We start from the raw sequence: 6,360 nt of genomic DNA on the forward strand, positions 1-6,360 counted from the left end.
TTCGAGAAGGTAATACGAAGCATTAATTTATTATGCGCATATTCTGACAAGCTCAATTAACTCCATATTAACGAACAATAAGTGCGTTGTCATGGATACACCTGCAAAAAACGATCAATTTCACTTTGGCGTAAAGCCAAAAGCCTAATAAGGCTTAAATTTTGTTGGGCATGTCTTATTTTCGGCTATAGTTACGCGAAGATAATGTGTGCGTAAAAAATTTGGACACATTACACATAATAATTACGTCGCGCTTTCGTATCATTCATATGCGTGTATTAATTTCACGCGGCTACAACTTTATTATGAGGCGTGCACCTGTACATCGCGCGCGGCTTATTAGTGCGAAAGCGACATCGCAGCAACCGGTCTCGATTGAAATTTTCTTTAGAAATCGCTGAAAGAGAGAGAGAACCGGGAAGGGAAAGGAAGGGAAGGAGGAAGAAAAGGAAGAGTAAACTGGAAACCCGGCAAAGCCTTCGCCGCAGCACGTCGCGTCGCGTCGCGTCGCGCATAATGATAATGGAGATTACAAACGCCAGTCCGTCAGTTTCTCATTCTGGGAGCGACGTGTGCTTGCGCAATATGATTAAAAGAAGCAGATTATCGCCGGCGAGAGGGTGCCCAAGGGGCGAGCTAGCATTGAGCGAAGTATAGACACAAGAATGATCACTTATCGGGCTTTATTAATTTCCTTGATGGAGCCTACGTGTGACGGATTGTATGTCGCAGGAATAAAGCGGCATAGTGTCACCGGTCGATCGTTGTGTGGCGTCGCCGATATCGTGTCAATCTTGAGGTGAATAGCTGCGTATATGGTCTAGTAGGTACATCCATACTGTAACTCGAGCAAGAACCTGAGATCTTTCTCTCTCTCTCTCTCTCTCTCTCTCTCTCTCTCTCTCAAAAGAATTTTTAAACAAATTTAATATTAATATATAATAACATATATTCCGCGAAATAAATGCGATTGCCTTTGAATGTCTTTACGATAAGATGGACTTTACAGTTGCATGACTCGAACATTTAATGCTTTTATTACAAAAGGAGAGGAGGGAGCTAGAGGAAAAGACATACTTTATTTTTATCTTTGATCATTCGCGTGATACAAGGCGAATGTGATCGTGCGATACAGGTGCAGAAATGATTCCTATAAGATACGTAACTAACTCCGAATAACGATACGTTGTTCCGTTACAAATTTATGAATAATGTAACATATATAGTTACTATTGTAGTTTATGTATATGTGTACATTACTTACATTATTTTCTCTTAATTTTTATTTATTCCTACAAGTAATTTGTGTTTATATACGTCGCGAAAAACATTTAGAATATGAGTGACTGCAAATTATCGACGAGATATAATAAGTAAAATGTGCATATAGTTCTAATAATTTATTATGCGACAAAAATTTAATAAAGATTCACTGTGCTGTTAAAATATATCCCTTTAACAGAGTTTAAATCGTATACGAATATTTATACTCTGAGAGAAAGTACTTAATTTTAATAAATAATTGTTTGAATAGTATTAATACAACATTTATATGGAAAATAACTATTTGTTAAATAAAATATAATAATAAATAAATCAAATTAATCATTTTTGTACCAAATAAATATATGTTTACATTTAGTAAATGTTCAATCGATATTATTCGAATACATATTTATTAAAATTTAGTACATTTTTCTCTTAGTGTATGAACGTTTTCGTGTGTCCTATTATTTGTGTCCTAAATTAATTTCTGAAGTTATGCCTGCATGTTATGGAATATTCATAATTTTTGAGTATATTACGTAAGAACATTTTTTTATACGTGCACTGTTGACAGCAATGACACTTTCAATATCGTATTGTGACCTACTGCAAGAATTTCCAATTGCTATAATAAACATAAAAGGACGGCAGTTGGTTTCAAGTTATAATAATGATTGCATTCTCTTTTGAAAAGAATCCTTATCCATAAATTATTGGCACGATTGTTAACTGGTCCAACCAAGTAGCACATTGTGTGTAATTATCTATTGTACACGTTTACATATTCTGTTTACATATTTCATAATAATTAAATTATTATTAATAATAATTCAATTATATGGAATCAAGAGTATTTTCACATTTATTTATTCATAATTAAATTATCGTGAAAATGTATTGTATACCTTCTTTATTTCTTCTGTTTCTTCTTAATTATTTAATATTTTTAGGTATAATTAAATAAAATTATTCGCACCATTTTACAGAATGCTACTAAATATTAAATGTACGCAAGGTAAAAGGTCTAAATAAATTTATTTCCTCGCGTTTATTTTGTAGCGCGTTTATTTTACGATAGGAACAATTGGGGAAAATTACATTGACAACCATAGGTTGGATCGAGGTTCAATTTTAATAAAAGGTACCGGCACACACGGTTGTGTCAGTATCGCGTCTCAGTCCCACGAGTCTCTTTGTAACAAGTCAAATAATTGATGTGTACACAGCGTACTGTGGAAACAGTACGTCACCTTGTCACAAAGAAATCGAGAGTCGAGGGTGATGTGGGTGGTAAATGTGGCGCGATCGTCGATTGGAGCTTCTCTACTGGGATAGATAGCATGAAAGGGGTCGTTTCTACGTAAACAATTATCGAACTATGATTAGATCTATATTTTGTGGAATCATAATTTTCTCTTTTAACAATATTACAAGTGTCAAATAATAGTTTTATAACGTCTATAATATTTTCTATACAAGAGAATTTTATCTAAATATGAACTTAATGAATCATATAAAAAGATATAAAAAATTCAATATGTATTTTTAGGTTTGTTCGAGTATTCTAACAAAAAAAAAAAAAAAATATACGAGGCACGTGTACATACGTGAACTTTTAACAGTATTATAAATCTCTCAATCTTCAAAGGAATTCGTGTATGTACAATCCTAATTGTTAATTGTGACTCTAAATTCATGTATAAAATAAAATATAATTTGATTGTGCTACATTAGATTGTAGCAAGATAATATGAAAAATATTGATCCGTATATAGAATATGCTTACAACAATGTTATAGCGCTCATGTAGTTCACGTTACATATGCTACAAAATTTTAAAAGTAAAAACGCGTTCTGAGTACGAGCTTCAAACCTTTTATTGTACATATCGTATGAGAAAAATGTAAAAATTAATAACGGACATCAGAGATCGGCAATTACCATCTCTGTGCACGAGCTACGTTAAGCGATGTTATTCACGACAATAATCGCAGTTGCGCATTGTGCTTTTCGCCCGCAATCGTTTCGTGCGCAAATATTGCAAACCACACTCGCGATGCTCTTGATTCCTAATCAAATGTATTCGTGCGACGAAGAATCGTCGCATCGCTGTTTGCTGAGCTTTACACGCAGGTCGCGTGATATATTGGAAAAAAAAAAAAATTATAAAGCGCGGGAGAGGTAAAGCAGTAACGAGTACTTATTTAACGGTACTGGTATAACAGGGCCTTGACTGTTATCAGGCCCATTATTTCCCGTCAATGACGGCAGATTCCAATGGCGAAAATTAATAATCCCTTTGAGAGATGGATGAGCTTTCGTGAAAATTTCCTAAAATATTGAATGTTTCGAAATTCAGTTTAAAAATTAAGATAGATTTCAGAAAATTAAATTGCAAACATTAAACGTACATAAATACAGAATAACAAGAGACCCGTCTTCTAATTTCGATCGATCTCGCGCGAAGAAAGACGATGCTTACTTTCTTAAATAGGAGTAAATAAAGTATCTCATCACATTCAGAGACTCTGCATTTTTGTACAAGTTCTTTTTTCGATGAGAAGATGTAAGCCACAGTGGCAAGGTAAATGTTATATTATAAAATTCCATGAAAATCGCTCATGAATCGAGACGCAAAAGAAATATTTCCTGAGTTTTTCTCGCTGAAATCTCGTATAAAATATCGATCGACGATACCGTTTTAATTCCCCTGGCCGCATATTAAAGGTATCGAAACAACGGCAGGTGATATCGCCGTTCGGGTTGCTCCCGCTGAATTGTGTCTCCTGATTCCTAATCGAACCACGAAGAGCGGCGGCCGCTCTGTTTACTCTGCGACATATATCGGAACTTTCGCGTGTGCCTAACCACGCCGGCAGCGGTATACAGTTGTATTATATCTGCCTGGTACCACACGAACGATTATTTGCCGCGTCATACGGTCGTGGCGGTGCGCGCACATTATGCGGGATACACGTCGCCGTTGGCAGCGATGTGTGCTTGCGATCGGTATCGGGGTTCGGCCGCCGGCGACGGCGACGGCAACGGCGATGGGTTTGTAAGCCTTCCTTCTCGCCGTTTCAGGCGCGATCACGCTCCTGTGCCAGCGCGGTAGGATAATGAAAATAAAGTGGCAGATAAAGAAGCGTGGACGAGAGCGATCGATATGAGCGGATCTTAACACGAGAGAGCCCTTCGGCGATGCTAGGTGGTTGTAAAGGATCGAAACGGGCTCACGTGGCGAAAAGGTAACAGGTGTGTTACCTCTTGCCTTGGGAGGATGAAGGCGCCGAATCGCTCGAAACTGTTTGATGAAAACGAACGGGGGGGGGGGGGAAAGACATTATTTCTTTCAAGACAGCAATGAAGGAATGAATTTATACAAATGGATCCCCTCCCTTTGCATAAAAAAATATATTATTAAAATAAACAAAAATTCTCTCTTTCTTTATCTTTAAATATGTGTAAAGAAGATACACACGCTCACGCATACACGCACAATGCATTACGCATTACATGCGTATGTCTATAACTTTTGTTTCCTTGTAAGAAAAAGTATTATAATCAATACTGCCCCTTCTCTAGTCGTGCGCAAATTTATCTGTCGCGGTTGTATGCAGTACATCAGATAGCCGTTAATATAATTCATGCGGAGATGCACAGGCCTTATTTTAGTCGCGTAGAATTTAAAAATAAAAATTCACGAGGTCAAACGTGCCAGCTGATCTTGAACGATGAAATTGTGAACGCAAGACTGTGTAACAGGTGTTTGCTTCCTGATACACGTAATATTCCGTTGGCTGTAAGACTGACAGACAGTTATAAATTGTGAAGGTTTCAGGCAGTGACTTAATAAAAAAATCTTTACACTTACATTTGCGGATCCTCAATCAACGGAGTATCTAAATAAAATCTTTGAAATAACGGGACACGTGGGGCCCCCAAAGGTGTTCTCTCTTTATTAGATTTTATTATACCGTCAATTCGTACATTCATATTCGCGACATAGCGGCGATTCGAGCAATACAAGCTAAAGCAATTCGTTAGATTATTAACTGGGATTTTTGCGATATAATTCTTTGTACGCGGACAAGTTTCAATTTTTCGGATGTTAATTTTTGCGAAACAATACGGCGCCTATTCTGAAATCCCACGATATTCTTGCGCTTCCGTAGGCAAGAGGTTACGCACGCGATCTATCGCATCCGAAACGGTCGACACTTTCATCCAGCACTATGCGGTTGTTACAGCCGCGTGGTTGTTCGCACGAATGCATCGCACGCGTGCATCGTTGGCTCTATTGGTTGCGTCAGCAGGTGCAGCGGAGCGTGATGCGGCGGGGGTTTAACGTCGATCTGTAGCACGCGAATCGTCGCGGCTTGGCGTAACAAATCGAGGGTATTCCCCCGTTTCTTCTTCTTCCTCTTTTTTCGTAAACGGCGGATGACGTTTATATCCATCTGCTATTCCGCAGGCGCTGCCTTGCGCCGATATGGTTTACGGATCGGCTATTCGAATGGTAATCCTGATATACGTGACGTGACGGGACGATAACGAAGTTAACTGGAGGCTCAACACGCGTTCGAATGGCACGCGTAATTCCCGCAGAAAGTTTCAAAAGTGCTCTTTTCCACGAGGATTGTTAACGGCGCGTCTCGTCCGCGACACGATGATTCGAATTAAGTTTGCCCGTACTTGACGAATTTATTGCATCTTATTTTTTCAACTATTATTTAGATGAAGATGAAAGATCGAGGAGATAAGTATCGTTAAAAAAAATCTTTCTTAGTGGCGTGGGAGGAGATCACGTCACGCTTACTAACACTTCAAATTTCTTACAGTGAAATTTCACTCCAAGAAAGTGAAGATACAATCACCCTTCTTGAAAAAAGAGTGAAAATTTTCACTTTTTTTAGAGTGAATTTTCACTTCGAAGGAGTGAAATCTCCAAAAAAGTAAAATTTCACTTTAAAAAGAGTGAGGATCATCACTTTTTTTTTCAAGAAATGAAATGTTTCCATTTTTTTCAAGGTAAGGTGCATTTTTACTCTCTTCGAGTGAGATTTTACTGCAAGAAATTTAGAGTAAAGTTGC

Source organism: Trachymyrmex septentrionalis, unplaced genomic scaffold (genome assembly GCF_001594115.1).
Source record: "Trachymyrmex septentrionalis isolate Tsep2-gDNA-1 unplaced genomic scaffold, Tsep1.0 scaffold51, whole genome shotgun sequence".
NCBI classification, from domain to species: Eukaryota; Metazoa; Arthropoda; class Insecta; order Hymenoptera; family Formicidae; genus Trachymyrmex; species Trachymyrmex septentrionalis.